This window comes from Mustela nivalis, assembly GCF_964662115.1.
Source record: "Mustela nivalis genome assembly, chromosome: 10".
Taxonomy (NCBI): domain Eukaryota; kingdom Metazoa; phylum Chordata; class Mammalia; order Carnivora; family Mustelidae; genus Mustela; species Mustela nivalis.
The window spans coordinates 5142624-5160871 of record NC_139029.1 but is presented as its reverse complement, the minus strand read 5'-3'; the positions used below and the strand labels follow the sequence as shown (position 1 = coordinate 5160871).

At 49.5% G+C, this 18248-nt stretch overlaps 1 long non-coding RNA gene across 1 annotated transcript; it reads left to right on the top strand.

Moving 5' to 3' along the window:
• Positions 1 to 8978: 8978 nt before the first annotated feature.
• LOC309841822 lies at positions 8979 to 15044 on the top strand. Its single transcript, XR_014299332.1, has 2 exons — positions 8979 to 10580; positions 10687 to 15044. It is a non-coding gene; the product is annotated as an uncharacterized lncRNA (long non-coding RNA).
• The last annotated feature ends 3204 nt before the right edge of the window (positions 15045 to 18248 follow it).

Here is an 18248-nt window from a genome sequence, read left to right as displayed (position 1 = left end):
CTCGTGGGCTGCTGTCATATTTTAAGAACAAGGAGAAGCTTAGAAATGTCTGATGCAGGGAAGCGGATGGCATAAACAGGATTCATATTTTGCAAAGATCGTAGAGCTCAGAGTGGCAAATGGGTTGCAGGGGACCGGGAGACCAGTGGGTACACCAGGCAGGCGCTTAGAGAATGGTCTGGGCGGGAGAGGATGGGGGTGATGGCAGAGGGACAGAGCGTGGACTGGTTAGGCATCTAGAAGCTAAAAGCAACAGAATGTGATAGATTGAGGCTAGGGGTGTGGGAAGGAGGGAGGGAGGTGCCAAGTTTTCAGCTCAAGCCCCCGGATGAAGGAAGGTTATTGGGAAAAGAACAGGTTGGCGGGTGGGGTGAGAGTGGCAGGTTGGCTTTGGGACAGAATGCGTGTGAAGCATTCAGGTCACCAGAGATCAGGGTCTGGAGCTCAGAGATGGTCCTTAGAGAATCAGCTGCTCTCAGGGGCGAAATGCAGGCCTGGCCGTCGAGGGTAGGCAGGGAGAGACGGAGGGGAGAGGCCCCCACCGAAGCCTGCTGGGGTCTAGCAGTCTCTGGCCAGTGGAGAACAAGCCGCCAGATCATTGGTTCTATCTTATTTTCCCCTCTAAACGGGAGCAATGGTTTGGAAAAATTTCAGCTGTTTTTCTATTTTGCATTTACACCCAAATGACCTGCTGTTGAGACAGGAGAGAGCTCACAGCTGTAACTGAAATCCCTGGGCATCTTCATGCAATCAAAGCTTCTCTGGGATTCCAGTGAAATCCAAAGGGGTGTTCCTGCTGGGCAGGGGGCCTCCGCTCCTTCCATCTTGGCTCTGCGGGAGATGGGCTTGCAAGAGGCCCCCATTCCTCTCAGGCACGAGCCCCTGTCTGCGACTCAGGGACGGACACACCCAGCAGCCAGGGAGGCCAGGATGTGTGGCCCCTGCCGGGAGGAGGAGGAAGTGGGTGTGCGAGTAGCTGGGTGGCAGCTGCTTCTCCAGCGCGTCTCAGCTTGGGGGGTGGGGAAACGGAGGGGGAAGCCACTCAGCCAACAAAAGCGAATGTCTCCTTTCTGGTGTTCAAAATAGTATTTTGCAGCAAGAGAAAAGGCTTGAAATCTAGGCATTGTGGAGAAGGAAACAATTTTTTAAAAATTCCTTTGACCATTTTTAACCTTCCAAAGTTAGAACCTTCCAAGATTAGAATCCTCCTTTCTTAACCCTCCAGGGGCTGACGGGAGGCTGGTGCTCCTCCCCTGGTGTGGGTGAGACTTCCCCATGTGGTCAGGAGGTCGAGGCAGGAGGCTCAAGCGGAGGGAGAGGGACGGACCTCACCCGTCCTGGTCCCCGGGGAAGAGCCAGGAGGCCTTGTGAGCGGGGGACCCCTGAGGGTCAAGGCTGGGTCCCACCCTGTCCCGGGAGGAGTTTGCTCTGGGCTCAGCTGCCCCACACCAGGGTGGTGGCTGCAGCCTGGCTGGGGCGCGGAGAGGCATGGGGGCTCCAGTCGCCCTACTCAGAGCTGAAAGCCCCCAGGGAGGGGGCGGTCCTTCATCTCGGTGTGGAAGGACAGACAGCCCCCCGCCCCCAGCAGGCCCCCGGCCCCCAGCAGGCGGGTGGAGACTGGCAGAGAGACCCAGGCAGGGCGCCCGCCCACTTCAGAGCAAAGCCTGGGACGTGGGGATCCCGGGTGGGCGTGCGCACCGACGACCTGCCCGGGGCTGGGAGCCCCGCCCACAAGCCCAGGAGGTCACGTGAGCCCCGCCCACTCCGGAGCAGCATCCCGGACGCGATTAGGACGAACCCCAAAGGCTGTTAGTATCCTAAAGAGACCAAGTCAGACCCAAAGGGACTGTTCAGATGAGCCCATTGGACTCGATGTTACCCCAGGTCTGGCCGAGTTGGCGCCTCCCTGACGCCCCCGCCCCCCACGGCGCACGGTCGGTGATGGCTGTTGAAAAAGCTCCAGTCGGGAACAGAGGAATAAGCGAACCCCAGTTCCTCGGCGCCCCCGGGGGCGGCGAGCGGAGCAAACCTGCGGTCCAGCCAGCAGAGGAGGCTCACGAGCCGACCTCAGGCGGCGGCGAGGGCCCGCGGCGCACCTGCCAGCCCGGGGTGTCCGCCAGGTGGTGGAAGAGCCCCGCGGGCCCGAGCGCGGCCGGGAGCGAGCGCAGCGCGGGCGCCCGGAGCCCGGCGCGCCCGTCCTTCCCCCGCACCGGACGCAAGAGAAGGCTCTTCTGAAGCCTGTTCTGACTTTGCAGGGATTTGTGGCTCCAACACTGAGCTGCTCTTTTTACTTGGTGAACGCGCTTTTCCTGCAAAGCACACGGCCCCGCGGAATTTATGAATAACATTATTTTTAATAACAGATCTTGTGCCAGGCCCTGCTTTTATGTACTTGAATCCCTACTCACGGAACCTCACTTTATGAAATGGGTATCACCGCCGCCGTGGGCTTCTGGTCCGGATGCCCGGGGCAGTCAGCGTGGGAGCAGGGACGCAACCTTTCGCTTGGGGACCCAGGCGCACGCGTCCAGCGGCGCAGGCGGGCGGCCCACAGATGCGCTGCCTGTAGGCTTGCTGGGGCGCGTTCCCGCCGGCTTCACCCTGGACGTTTTGTTGCGCACCTGCTTTCCACGGCCCAGGGCTGGGAGGCATGGTGCCCCGCGCGCCAGCGGAGACCCCACAGCCTTGCCTCCGTCCTCCTCCTCGGTCCCCCAGGGCTGTGGCTTCCGTGCTGTGACCGCCCCTGCCCATCCACGGATGGCTTGTCAGAGGAGCTGCCTTCTGGGTCCTGGTTCTAAAGATCGAGGCCCTTGCAGAATCCCCAGTGTTTGCGCTTGCACGCGTGTGTGCACGCCTGTGCACGTGCGCGAGAACGCTTGGGGGAGAAAGCATGTGCTTCCATGTGTGTTGTAGAGAAAAGCGTCCTCTCTTAATTTACGTGGACTTAACGAGTTATTGATGTCCTCTAGTCAATATTGCTTTTCAGTCTTCAGGGTAGCCTCCACCGACCGATCTGACGCGCCCTACACTCACACGCACGCACACGTGTGTGCCTACTTGCCTGCATACAACCGCATGCACACCTACACAGCTGGCATGCACACTCATGTGTATGCCCATTGATAAGCACACAGACGCATGTACACGCGCACCCACGTGCGTGTGCACACACAATTCCCTTTGCCACGGCTCTTCCTGCTGGGGGAGCAACAGCCACCCTGAGACTCCGCATTTGAACCCAGAAGGTATGTTTCCGTAAAGAAAAAGTAGCAAAATGATGGTCCTTTAATTTAATGCATAGCAAACGCCAGGAATATGGGACAGCCCAATTCCTTTTTGTCCCGCTGGGAAACACCTGCTAAAGGGCCACCCACAGACTTGCAGATGCATTTATTTGATGGACGCACAGTGGGGCCCGTTGCAGCTGTGTCGTTGAACCTGTGTCCGTTACCGGTTAAACAGATTCTAACGGGCTGGCTTGGGAAATCGATCATACCGTTTCTGCAGGGAAATGAATTCTGATTTCTAAACGCGTGCCCTCCTTATAGAATCTGGGGAACCGAATCCTGTATATGGGACCGTCCAAATTGTGGGACAAAGGACTATTAGAGCTACAGGGTTGTAGTCAGAGTCTGAGCTCAGCCAAGGCAAGAAGCCGGGGTCTGGACACTGGGCAGTGCCAAAACCAAAAGGTATTGGACTCAGGCTCCAGAACCAAGACCAAGGCAGTGACACCCACGGTGGCTGTGGACTCCTTGTCTGCGAGCCTCATCTGGACACAGGCTTGCCAGAGAAAGAGCAGGATGCTCCTGAAATTTGAATTTCAGGTAAACAGTGAGTAATTTTTACATATAATACGTTACAGGCAGTGTGTGGCATCCGCACGAGATGCACGCGCTCCATCCACAGCCTGCTGGGACGGCTCCTGGAACCCGGCAGGAGAAGCCGACTCTGGGAGCCGGACGCCCGAGCCGACGGCGCCGCTGGATGGTCAGGGCCCCGAGGCTCCAGCTGCTTTCTGGTGCCCGCGAGCCTCCCTCTGGCAAACCCAACTTCGATTCGCTGTTCCCCTGAGAGAACAGTGAACCCGGCCTTCCTAGAGATGTCCCAGCCAGCCTCTGGGTGGGTCTTGAGAGAAGAAAACTTCTGGATAGGACGCCTCTGGGATCTTGAATGTTGCAATGGCTTTTGTGCTTTTTTTATCTCTTTATCGCGTTGTTCAATGTATTAAACTTCTGAGTCTACTGAATGGAGATTCCTAACATTTAACCACTATATATACGACTAATACATTTAAAACAGGAACATTACAAACTATTTTAATCTTTTAAGAATGCCCATGAGTTAGTCTTTTTTTTTTTTTTTGAAGATTTTTTTTTTTTTTGAAGCTTTATTTGGCAGAGAGAGACCCAGCGAGAGAGGGAACATAAGCCGGGGGAGTGGGAGAGGGAGAAGCAGGCTTCCCGCTGAGGACGGAGCCTGATATGGGGCTCAGTCCCACTACCCTGGGATTATGACCTGAGCTGAAGGCAGATGCTTGACGACTGAGCCCCATTAATAAACTTTTATAAAGTAAACTTTATCATGAAATCGAACAGAAGAAAGCTAGTGAGACAAGAGGAACAGCTCAGTGACTTCTCACGCCACGTGTGACCACACAGGTAGGTCTGGAGCGGACTGCTCACCAGCTCCCTAGAAATCCTCGCAGTGCCATCACTGTGACTACCCCCTTCTCCCCTCAGCTCCTGCCAAGAGGTTATCACCATTTTGACTTTTATGTGCATTGCTTTCTGGCTGATTTCTGTAGCTGTAACCTCTCCCCATGAGTCAGTTTTGGTTCCCCCCAAAGCTGGTCTTTTATTGGGAAGGAGGTCCCCAGGAGCAGGATGGTGATGGGGAGGAGAGTAGATGACCAGGGAGATCGCCCATGCTGGGCTCTCAGAGAAGCCCTATGATTGTCCTACTGGAGGAGGGAGCTAGGACATTTATTTACCAACTCCTTGCTCCCCCCTCCCCGGCTGTGGGATGCTCTGGTTGGAGACACTCACTGCCCTGCACTGCAGCTGGGCAGTTTTGGAGGAAGAGCAAATCCTCAGGGTGCTGGAGAAATCCCAGCAGCTTGGGCTGGGAACCGCTGTGCTCCCAGTGGACCCAGGTGAGCCAAGGAGATGCCCAGCGGGGCTGCTCCGGGCGTGCGGCCGCTACCAGATGCGGGGCTGGCCCCAGGCCTAAAGCCCATGGGCTGCTTCCTCATCTGGAAGTCTAACTACCAAGGCAAAAAAACTAACTGAACCAAACAGTGCATTTCCTGGCCCTCTGCCGCGAGCTCCTGGCCCTGGCAGGTGGGAAGCAGCTTGCTGGGCGCCCCCCGCCCCCCGCCCACTGAGGAGCTCTGGGCTGCAGGGGGCATCCCTAGAAGCTACGGTTCTGTGTCGCCTTTCTGTTTTGTTTTGTGTGTTGGAATCCAAAGTACATGCTCGTTTGTGTCTGGCCTTTTCTGTTCATTTTGGTTTTGAGAGTTGGCTGTGTTGTGGCATGTGGTCCGAGCTCCCGTATGTATCCTTGGAACGTATTTATCCTTCTGTTGACATGGTGGAGGGTTCGCTTTTAGGGTTATTGTGATCGGCTGCTATGGACATCGTAACACACGTCCGTGGTGCACCGATGTACGTGTTTCTGTTGAGTATATATCCAGAAGTGGCATTTGGGGGGAAATATCCTTTTGCCTTCTGTCGATGATTTTAAACAGTTTTCCAAAAGGTTGTACAGACTTGCCCCCTTAACAGCAGTGTGGATGGCTACACACTTTGGTAAAGTTGTCTTTTACTTCTTGCCATCTGGTGGAAGTCTGCTCGGGCATGGTGGTAGCTGTAACTACGTTCTCAATGGCTAATGAGCTCGAACATCTCCTCACATGTCCATTGTTCATCTCAGGATCTCCTCCGTAAGGTGCCCCATGATGCCACTTCCCCGTCCTCCTCTCGGGTCATCTGTCTTTCTTCTTGCAATCCCCTTAGATTGTCTGAGTTTGGGCCATTCCTCTTTGCAATGTAAGCAAGCATTCGGACTTACACGTCTCCCTGTGAGCACGACTCTGGAGGCAGCCCACACATTTTGACAGGCCATTTTTTTCATTATGAGTTAGAACTTTTGTCGAGACATGGAAGGGACACCGTGTGGCTCGGAGTTAGACACGTGGGCTGGTGGCTTCTCCATGCTTGGAGATGGGTCTTGAGTGAGGGAACAGACACACTCCTGGTTCCGGTCTGGGGCTACGAATGGGGCTGGAGAAGGGGAGGCTGACGGGGTCCCTCGATGCCCAAGGGCCATCTGACTACCGTGTGTCCACGAGGGGGTCTCCCGTTGTTCCCGCCTGTCCCCTAGCCCATACCCCGCTGCCTGTGTCTTTGCTCCACTCACACACACAGCTAAACAGGCTCTGACAAGTCGCCAAGTCTGACCCCCAAACCCTTGACTTCCTCCCCCAGATCAGCTCCTTGCTTGATTAACCACGGTGGAAAACTGAGACGGCATTTAGGAACCCACTGAGATTTGGGCTGTAAGTATTACTTGCTTCTGCAGGAGCGTCGTCGGGCAGAAGGTGGTATTATCCACAGCGCCGAGAGGCTGCCGCTTCTCAACGCCTCTTCCCGTTCCCCACGTCTCGAGGTCTGGAATTTCTGCCTAGTTTTCCGGGCCCTCCATCACCTGCTTCCCCCCTCCCTCTCCTTGGCTTGCACGCCCCTCACCCCCAGCCCCCACCTGTGGGCGACTATCTCCTGTTCTTTCCTGGCTCTGGTCTGTTCCCGGTGATGTGTTCAAATCCGCCCGCGTCCTTGACGTTGGTCCTTTCCGCCTCACTCTCTTCCGTCTCCTCGGATGGGCATGTCCACCGCACCTGACCTAGTGCCTAAAAACACGCTGGCGTCTGCAGCTCAGCATTGTTTCAGGTTTGTTTGTCTTTTGTCCCCAAGCAAATCTGTTGGCCCTATGATGCTTAGCACACTCTCATTCTCGGTCAATCCTCCCGGCTTGTCCAATGACAGGGACTGATTTACGACATCAGAGAACGAGTTATTCTAGCTTCCCAAAACCTCTTCTCCTCCGCAGGGCGGCGGGGAGGGAGGGCTTGCCCGTGCACTGGATTTCGGTACGCACACAGTGGCTGGCCAAGGCCAGGAGACCTTCCCATCTTTTGGCCTCCTTGTCTTCTTGGCTGCACTAAGCCCCAGGGAGCAGAGCCAGGCTTCTGTCTTCTGTGATTTCGGTAAGTGGTTCTCGTGCTTTGATGTGACTCCAGTCCACCTGGGGAGCCCTTAGAAGTGCCTGTTGGGAATTCCTCCAGAGGTTCTGACTCGGTAGGCCTGGGATGGAAGTTGAACAAACATCCCGCTGCTTCTGGGCTGATCACACCATGACCACACCTGAAACATAAGCTCCGGTGAATTTGGGATCGGCTTGACGGCCGAACGCTCCTTGGCTCTTGGAACGTCTGTTCACACACAGTCTCTCCTGTCCTGGATTTTGATGGACTTGCTGTGCTGTGTTTCCTTATAGGTGTCCCTCAAAGAGCATCCAACCACCTCCGGGACAACCACTTCGGGGCTCCTCCCTACTGAGGCATGATCAAGCGTACGACCTCGGTCTGCCTGGGATACTGTTTGCACTTCCTTTCAGCCACTGATCTGGCTACCGGGTTCCAGCCAGGTTGGAGTCTTGGCTGTCCAGACGGGATGACTTCAACAGCTCTGGGGTTGAGAAGGAGTTAAAAGACGGCTCCGACTCCAGCAGCTGGCCTTGGGAACGGGGCTTCTCCCTGAGAGAAAGCCTTGTGGTGTAGACCACGGTTGGGACTGGCACTGTTGGAGTGCTTAAATTACGTTGGTCTTAATTCTACATTTAGAAGCTTAGGGGAAGAAAGACCTACAAGTTTATATATCAGCATATGCAAAGGAAAGTTCTGGAATGGTACCCTCTGAACTACCCTAGTGTCTATCCTTGGTGGTAGTATCTGGGCGAGACAGGTGACCTTGACCTTCTAAATTCAGCCACCTTGGGACTCCTCATGGGGGGCAGCTGTTGTTTCACAATGAACACCTGCTACTTTACAACAAAAGTAAGTTCAAGAGCAGAAAACCCAGCACAATTCTCTTTCAGTAAATATCCAACAGAAGTCCTCGGTGAGGCGGGTGTCCACAGCACTCCCTCCGAGCTCCACCCCGCACCAACAACTGGGATGTTTTCGAAAGGGGCTGAGACGTAGAACCAAATCCCGAACGATGGGAGGAAAGATCTTGGAAATAACGGGAGCGTGGAAGCGTCCCGTCAAACAGCGCCGTCGCCCAGGAGGGGCTCCTGCAGGAACGTGTAGGGCGGTAGAATTGAAAGATTTCTGGGTGATCCATTTTTGCACACTTTTAAGGGCATTGTTTCCTGATTTCTAATTTTCCCAGCAACCTCACCTACGTGCTTTTGAACTCGGATGGAACAGAAGGTTGAGCTCCCGCTCGCTTGTGCCCTGAGCACCCTCTCTACGTTTGAACCCCGAGGGCTTAGTCTTCGTTGAACCTTGACCGGCAAGGTCACGGGCAAGATCTCCCCACCGCCAGATCTCCACTCTGCCCTCCCACCACGATGTTCCTTCTGTCTGCGAGGCCTTTGGTATTAATTAACCGGCTTTGTCTTCCACTCAGCGAACCCGCCTCCCCGGGCTTCACTTGGGCCGACGGCTCACTTGCCAACAGACAGACACCTCATTATTTACCGAGCTTGAATCGGGACTATTTTTCTGTTTCTTGGAAACCTCCCTCAAGAGCTCCATAATCTTTTCTCTGATGAAAACAGTTGCTCCTGCTGAGCGAAATCCCGCTGACGGCCCCAACACAGCCTACGTTGTTCTCTTTCTTAAAGAGATTTTTTTTACTCCATTTAACTTGTTTTTCAACTCAGTTCAATGGATCAGACTTACCCATTCAGGAGGGACCTGCTCAACAGAAGTTGTCTCTTTCAAATAAAATTAGATTCTTTACTCAAGGGCCTACATTCTGAAGCAGCCAACTTACTAACCTTGAGGTGGCCGCTGGCCCGCTATAGGGTGTTGATGAGTCCTGTTTGGGCTGAGCGGGTTCCCCACCCTTGTCCAGGCTGTCGATGCAGCAAGTAGCCCCAAGGATGGTGCCCCCCTGTGGCTTCCTCGGAGAAACACCGCTGGAGTCTGTGGCACCATTTCGAAGACAGAAGATGCCAGGGACCAGGGAGGCCTCTGAAGGAGGTGAGGACTTTGGTTAAACCCGCCGAGGAACTGAGGGGACTGATCTCCTATCGCAGGGGCACAGAGGGCATCCTTTGTCACGAAGACCACTGGATGGGTCATTTCGGGGCAATTCCGTGGCACGAGTCATCTTCAAACACTCGCTCAATTTTTAGGAAGATTCTTTCACTCTTGGAAGATGAATAGTCAAGGTGTTTGGTGAAACACGGAGAACATGAAGTTGCCTGGCATATTTTTCAAGAGGTCGAATGCATCATAGTTCATGTTTCCAGGTCCATTTTTTTTTTTTTAAAGATTTTATTTATTTATTTGTCATAGAGAGAGAAGCGAGAGCAAGCACAGGCAGACAGAGTGGCAGGCAGAGGCAGAGGGAGAAGCAGGCTCCCCGCCAAGCAAGAAGCCCAATGTGGGACTCGATCCCAGGATGCTGGGATCATGACCCGAGCTGAAGGCAGCCGCTTAACCAACTGAGCCACCCAGACGTCCCTCCAGGTTCATTTTTGACCATATTCCAATCATGATCGAGGGCTTTATGGCTTACAGACAACTTCACTCCTGTATGACCAAGTCCCAAATGGGAAGACTGTACATGATATAGCAAAATCTTGACACTTCAAGGACACTGGGACCAGGAGAGATGAAGTCACTTGCCCATTAAACAGCGAAGCCAGCAAGAGATCACCAAGTTGTCTTCACCCCCTGGAGACCCTCATTTGTCCCCGGACACCAGCGATTCTCAGCTTCTCATGGCAAACAGACCCAATGCCACTTTACTCTGATGGTGTTCACTGATAATATAACTAATTCCAAGCAGTCGGCGTAGCCTCCTAATTATAATATAGAGGAGGAATTAAACCAGGCCACTTCCTCAACATTCCTCACCTCGACATTTCCCTGGCCCCATTCCCTGTGCCTATCCGGGCTTGCCTGACACAGGGTCCCTCTCCCGGAAAGCTTCCCATGAGCTTGGGGAGTTACACGTGCTTTGCTACATCTCTGCTGAAAAATGTTCTTCCACCCAACCAAGGGCATTTATAGGAGCAGCCACATCTGCCTCCTTCACACACCAGTGGAGATGCCCCAGAAAGCGGCAAACCCCCCAAAAGCGGCGCCCCCCCACTGAACACCTGGCAGGGCCCCTTAGCTGCTGCCCTAGTCTGTCCGAAAACTGGGTGGGTCTCTCTGTGCATAGCGACTAGAACCAGCTTGACCATGGCAATGAGCTGACTTCGGCTTTCAGAGCAGGGGAAGAACATCTTTCCAGGGTTGGGGTGACCATGTCACACTTCCAAACTTTATTTTCTTCCATGTAAGTGCCCGCAGCTCCCTGTTCTTTCTATGTTGTAAAAAATACTTGGCTAAAAAATAATCGTCTTCGGAGGGTTTATACCCATGTTTCACTTCTTTGGCCACAGCCATTTCCTGCTGTCAGCTGTGCCTTGAGGTTATCCGGTGAGTCCCTGATCTCATGAACTCGCCAACAGTCAACGTAATCCACGCGATTCTGCAGACCGACAGAGGACAGTTGCACCGCGGCTCAGACGGAGCGATCTTCAGAGAACATACCCGGCCTCCGCTCAGGCCTCTCGGAAAGGCCTGCCTGGGCTCTGCTTACTCTGGGCTCTCAGAAGACTGAGCTTTTCCGCTTTGTCTTCTCCAGCCTCGGGTCCCATCAGGGCACAGAGACGTGCCTTCGCTCTGGGGCCGGGTTTGTGACTGTCCAGTCAGCATCATCCCACCGAGGAACAAAGGTTTCCACGTCGGGGGAGCATGTTTATGAAGCACTGGCTTTTATTGCTGGGGTTTTGTTTACACCTTGAAAAGAAGTCTTGAAATTAAGAGAACTTTAACCTTTTTTTCCCCCCTGTATCCAACTTCCAGCGTTTACAGGGGAGGTAATTACAGCCAACGTTCTGCCCAACCTTCGGGTGCAGGGGAACTCGCTGCCCATCCTGCCACCACCGAGACGTCCACAGGAGCAAACATGCGAGCCCAAGGTGCTCCCAACTGCCGCTTGTGGTCCTCGAGAAACAGCCTGGAGTCAGGCCTGCGGTGTGCGGCCAAACCTCTTGCTCTGGATCAGGCTTAGCAAGAAGCAGTTGCAGAGGCAGACAACTAGCCGTGGAAGGTTTCCCTCCAGAAAGATTCCAGGCTTCTTCTTTAACAGTTAGTTGTGGTGTCCTTGAAAGTGAGTTGATTCTGTGAAGACTCGTGCCTTTCCCGGTAGGTCTTGTTACTATTAAATACGATGACGACAACTGTCTTCTACATACACGGGGTTGAAGAGAATGTTTTCTATTTACTACACCACTTCCTCTTACTGGGTCCCCAGGAAGACGCCACCCCTTGGCGTAGGGTGGGATCACGTGACTGTGTTCTTTCTGTTGGAATGCGGGTGGGAGGGGTTGGCCACGCTCAGTTCAAATCTGTGCGGAGCAGATGTGAGCTTGTGCTCTCGTTCAAGGACTGTCCACAAAGAACTTGTGGGTAGCAGAGATGCCAGACAGAAGCAGCCAAGATTCCCTGAGTCACAGCTGGAGGAGAGGTGCCCAACTGTCTTGCACTGTTTTTTTTCATTGTCTTGCTTGACCCTTGAGCTTTGGGGGTTGTTGGTGACCTTGGCTTAAACTACTTCAGCACCTCACACTTTCAGGATAGCACATTCAGAGGAATTAAAGGGACTTACAGTGTCTGAGCCTTGAGTTACACCACTAGAGAGCTCATTCTGGGCCGCCATCACTCCAGTAATCCAGGCTCAAGGAGAACCGTCGCTGCTGGAGCCATCATCTTCCTCACGCGCATTGTTCGGATGCATTTCCCAGTGACGCACTCTCCTCGTGACTCCGTTGGCAAACAGGGACTGGGAACACGTCTTGGCCAGAGCACAGTGCTCATGTCAGATCTGAACAAGGCTTAGAGGGAGGACGGAGCTCTACAACACTTCCAGTCCTGGAAGCAGTGACAAGACCTCGCTTCGCACCATTCTGGAGAGTTTTTGATGGCTATGTGAGTAATCAGCCATTTTTAGTTACATAGCTCCCCCCAAAGCAAGAAAGGCTCAGACAAGCATTCCTATTCTTTCTGCAAGTGCTCTAATCAACAGCTTACTCCTTGGCCCATGGGGCCACCCGATTTTCCTTGCCAGATATTGCTGGTCCCCTCAGGACGGCTGTAGAGACCTGAGATCTTTGCCAGCTGATCTGCCCTCCACGGGCTCCTTAGTCTGTCTCCCATTCAGCAAGTGGCATTAGAGACACTCTGGCCATTTGGGAAAGTATAGACATTTGAAATGGTGGCAGCGTGAGAGTATCTTCTCCCCCACGGTCAATAAGAATTTTTTAGACCTTTGTAGGAGCCTCCTTTCCCTGCCATGGAGTGGGACACACATGGGAGCCCATCTTCCCCTGTGCAGTTCAACTCACCCACTTGAGTGCCTTGTTCCTCAGCCCTCCAGAGTGGGTCCCTGGTTCCCTGTCCGTCTACCTGCTTGAGCTCCTTGAACGTCAGGAGCGGATCTCCAGGTGTGCACCCGAGTGCCTGGGACTCAGGACAGCTGCTTGACCTGCTGTGAATGAAGTAATGTAGCTCCTTTGCTTTTTGTCCGGATGTCCTCACCCCAAGAAACCAATTCTGAGCGAGTTCTAAGTGAGGGAAGGGCTTCCTCTCCAGCTTTGCTCCACTCCAACCATCTTTCACTGCATCCCCTCTCCACCGTCACTGTTTTGTCACCTAGATTGGTTGAACCTATCCTACCTACTTCACCAGCTGTCCCCACACTTCCTAGGAATTCTGGGACGTTCCAATACCAGATTTTTCTGGAAAGGAACAACGTTGGGGGAACATTAGCTTTGGAAGTACAGTGATAGGAGGAAGGTAAGGTAAATAAATCATGATAGAATTCAAGCCCACCTGCACCTCGGAAAGCTGTGTCTGACATTGAACCTCATATGCCTCGTCACTGGAGAGGACTGTTATTCCTTTCAGAGAGGACTGGTGAGAAGCTTTGGTGATATAAGATTTTACCTGTAAGTGTGGTCGGAATTCTAACACGGAGCCAACTGAACACAGCTCCAGCTCTGTCCCTTCTTATAAATAAACCTGTAAACACCCCTCATCTTCCGAAGGGTCACGTTGTCAGCCTGACACAGACTTTCTGACTCACTTCTGAGCCTCATTGCAGCCAATTTTCCAGTTTGAAAAGAAGAAAGCGTCATCAAAGGCTTCATTTCCATTTGCCCTGTAGAGGAGGATGGAACACATGATGAGCTGGAAGTTATGAACAAAATAAGTCTATAAAAATTCCAAAAAAAAGTGGCACCTCAGACGAAATTAGTCAGACTTAATGTGGCAAAGTTGTCAGCCCTGCATGGGTTGATGTAACAGGGAAAGGGCTCGGCTGGGACAACGGCAGGACAAACTTGGGGACACACGCGGACGTAGGAGAGGACACTCTCGGGCATGAAATTGCAGACCCTCCAAACAAAAGATTACAGGACGAGAGAGCTCAGCACACCATTCGTCCCACTGCCCTGTCATCCAGAAGCTCAGAACAATGACAAGAAAGTAGATGCAAAATAATAATTCCTATTAGGGTCCATCTTGTGTCTTGTTAGTGAAGGAGATCAAGACACATGATTCCAAAATGTGCTGCTTTGATAAAGGGATTATTTTGAGTCATAGGCAAATGCTGGGAGGGACTTCCTCTGGACCTCCCTCTCCTGACTGAAGGCAGGTCCTCCTAAATGGCCTCGGCCGTCATGTCCCCTTGGGAGTCCATCAACCAGGGAGGAGGGACTTGTGACCCGGGAGAGGAGACCGGAAGTCCACACCACACACAGACAGACTTGGTCACAAACGGTCACCCCTCCCATCTGTTCTCCCAAGGGCCCCTTCATCTTTCCTGAAGATCATTTCCTCCTTCCTGAGAGGCCCGCATCCTGCTCCCCCTTCCCCTACTAAGATGCTACATAAACGTTCAACTCCTACCTCCTCTCTGAGTATTCACTTTCTTCCCCTGTGATGCCCTGTGTGTGTAATACTGAAAATTAATTCATGTGTGTACCTTTTCTCCTGTTAATCTGCCTGTTGTTTGTTTATTCCACAGACCCAGCAATGGAGACTAGGAGGGTAGAGGGAGTGTCCTTCCTCCTCTACATTATATTCATGTGCGATTTACACACACACACACACACACACACACACACACACTTAAGCAAAAGGCAACCATTTTTATAACAGAAAAATGAATATGCAAAAACCCTAAACAAAATCAACCGATATAATAATGTATTGAAAAAATCGAAGGAGAGCGAGAATTTTTTTTTTCAGAATTTTCAGTTAAGATGCAATTCACAGACTACAAAATTCACCTAGTTAACGTGTAGAATTCAATGGTTTTAGTATATTTGCAAGGTTGTGCCACCATCACCCCTGCCTTGTTCCAAAGCATTTTTATTGCTCCAAAAGAAATCCATACCCACTATCAGTCCCTCCTCATTCCTCCTCCCCCTCTTCACCTGGAAAACACAATCTACTCTTTGTCTCTCTGGATTTGTCTAGTCTGAACGTTTCCTATCAATGTAATTGCTCAACACTTGTCTGGCTTCTTTCATTTAGAGTAATGTTTCCAAAAATCACCCACTTTGGGGCTGGACCAACACTTCATTCCTTCTTATGGCTGAATGATATTAAACTTCGTATTTATCTGCTCATTAGCTTATGGACATTTAGGCTGTTTCAGCTCTGTGGCTAACATGAATAATGTTGCTGTGAACATTTGTGTACTAGTTTTTGTGGGGGCATACGTTTTCAGTCCTTTTGGGTATAAACCCAAGAGTGGAATTAATTGGCCATATAGTAATTCTATACTTAACTTTTGAGGAATTGTCAGACTCCTTTCCAAAGGGGCTGCACCATTCATTTTATCTTCCCACTAACAATGAGCGAGCGGTCCAATCTCTCCACATTCTCATCAATTTTTTTTTTCTGTTTTACAAATTATAGCCATCTTACTAGGTGTGAAGTTAGTATTTCATTGTTTTTATTTGTATTGATTTGCATAATAACTTATTTCCCTAATGACTAATGACATTAAGTGTCTTTTCATGTGCTTGATGACCATTCTTCTTTGGAGAAATGTCTGTTCAAGTCCTTCGCGCAATTTTAAATTCGGTTGTCTTTTTATTGTTTAGTTGTAATACATTCTGGAGCGTAGAGCCTTTCTTTCTTTCTTTTTTTCTTTTTAAGATTTTATTTATTTATTTGACAGAGATCACAAGTAGGCAGAGAAGCAGGCCGAGAGAGGGGGAAGCAGGCTCCCTGCTGAGCAGAGAGCCCAATGTGAGACTTGATCCCAGGACTTCGAGATCATGACCTGAGCTGAAGGCAGAGGCTTAATCCACTGAGCCACCCAGGCGCCCACATAGAGCCTTTCTTACCAGATATACACTTTGTAAATTCTCACCCATTTTTGTAGGTTGCCTTTCCACTTTCTTTACAGTCTTTTGATGCACAGAAGTTTTTAATTTTGATGATGTCCAAATTATTTATTTTCCCTTGTTGTTTGTGCTTTTGGTCATCTTATTTAAGAAACTTATATAATCCAATGTGATAAAGATCCTATGTTTCCCTCTAAGAATTTTATAGTTTTAGCCATAACAGTTAGATCTTTGATCCATTTTGAGCTAATTTTTCTTTAGCAAAATTGTGAGATAGGGTTTGAGTTTATTTTTTTGCATGTAGATATCTGGTCGTCTTCTGTTGAAGACATTATACTTTCCCCATTGAATAGTCTTGGCACACTTGTTGAAAATTAACTGACCATAGATGTATGGTCAATTTATTTTTAGACTTTCTGTGCGATTTCATTGGTCTTTATGTCTATTTTATCCCAGTACCACGCTGTCTTGATTACTGTAGCTTTGCAATAGATTTTGAAATTGAAAATATGTTTCAAAAATGAAGACAAGATAAAGACATTTTAAGACAAATAAAAGCTGAGATGATTTCCCATCAGCAGATTCACATGAAGGGAAATATGCAGGAGAATTATTTTAGCAGAAGGAAAATTATCTGAGAAGGAAACACGGAGAAATAGGAAGGAAGGGAGAGCTTCAGAAGAGTAAAACTGTGGGTAAATCTAAATGAATTTTGATATATAAAATAATGGTATTTTATATAGTGATATGTAACTAGTGGTTTGTTATTAAGGAGTCAAAACATATGGAAATATAAGTGGAATTAAAATATGTGACAACAAGAGCACAGAAGTTGAGAACAGGGTAAATACAAAGTGTTGCCTTATCTGAAAAGTGGTAAAATTACAACTTATATTAGACTTTAATAAATAAAGCCTGCAAGGTGTAATCTCTAAGATAACCAGCAGAAGAACAGTACAAGAATGTATAGCAGGTTAATTGGGGGGAAGGGAGAAATAATAAAAATAGCTGACCCAAAAGAAGAAAAGAGAAGGGAGAAACGAGAACACAGATGGGACAAATAGTTAAGATGATAGATTTAAGCCCAGCTATACCAGTATTGTGTCAAGAGTAAGAACACAAAACACACAGGTAAGAGACTATCATTAATTAAAAGATGATCAGAATCGATACGAAAATCCTTCAACTATATGCTGCTATCAAGAGACACACCTTAAATATCACAAAATAGAAAAATAGAAAGTAGAGTGAATAGAAAAAGACACACCATGAAAAGGCTAACCGCAGAAAGCTGATGTATCTATTTTAACACAAGTGCCCTTAGAACTATATGGGTTTGAACTGCTCGGATTCATTCACGCATGGATTTCTTTTTGATAAATACAGTCCAGTAGTGTAAATGTATTTTCTCTTCCTTGTGATTAATAAGATTAATAACATTTAAACATAATAAAGATTAAGAACATTTTCTTTTCTCTAGCTGACTTTATTTTGAGACTACAGTATATAATACATATACAAAATTTGTGCTAATCAACCATTTATCTTATCAGTAAGGCTTCCGGTCAGCAGTAGGCTATTAGTAGTTAAGTTTTGGGGAGGAGTCAAAAGTTATGTGCGGATTTTCTACTACACGGGACCGGGTGGAGGAGTCGGTACCCCGAACTCTCAAGTTGTTCAAGAGTCAATCAGCAGACTTTACGTCAAGGAGAATTGTTACAGTTACAGAGGAAACTTGCCTAATGAGAAAAGGGTCATTCCATCAGGAAGCTTTTAAAGATGCTCAATTTTAATGCACTTAATATGACAGTCCCAAAATACATTGACAAAATTATGGGAAATACACAAATCCACCTTTACAGTGGAAGATTTTAACACATCTCTCTTCATAATGAGCAAAGACAATACAATAATCATTAAGGAAACAGATTTTATTAACCTAATTAACAAGTCTGACCTAATTGATACTTACAGAACTATCTCCAACCACAGAATGCACAGCCCTTTCCAAGTATACCCCGGGCACAAATATTGACCAAATGCCACACCTGCTTGCCTGTTGTAACACGTTTCAAAGGATTCAACTGCACGCAGAATGTTCTCTGCAAATAGCGGAATTAAACTGGAAATTAATAGCAAGGAGACAATAGACCCTCCCCCTGAATCTGGAAATTAAATGATCTATTTCTAAATAACTAGAGTCAGAGAAGAAACCTTACTACAAACAACTTGGAACATATTTTGACCTGAGTGAAAATGAATATAATAACACACCCTAAAACCACGTTGAAAGGAAGACTCATAGTCTTCAGTGAGCGTGTGGCGTAGAGAAGAAAGGACTGACATCAATGACTTAAATATTCAACTAAAAAAAGTTGGAGAAAGAATGGAAAATTAACCACCCAAACAAAAGGACATATAGAATTAATATAAGGCCAAATATTAAATAAGAGAAAACACAGGAGAAAACAAGAATCGGCAAAGCTCCAGGCAATTCTTTGAAAAGATTCACATGGGAGGAATTATCTTATTAAGTATCT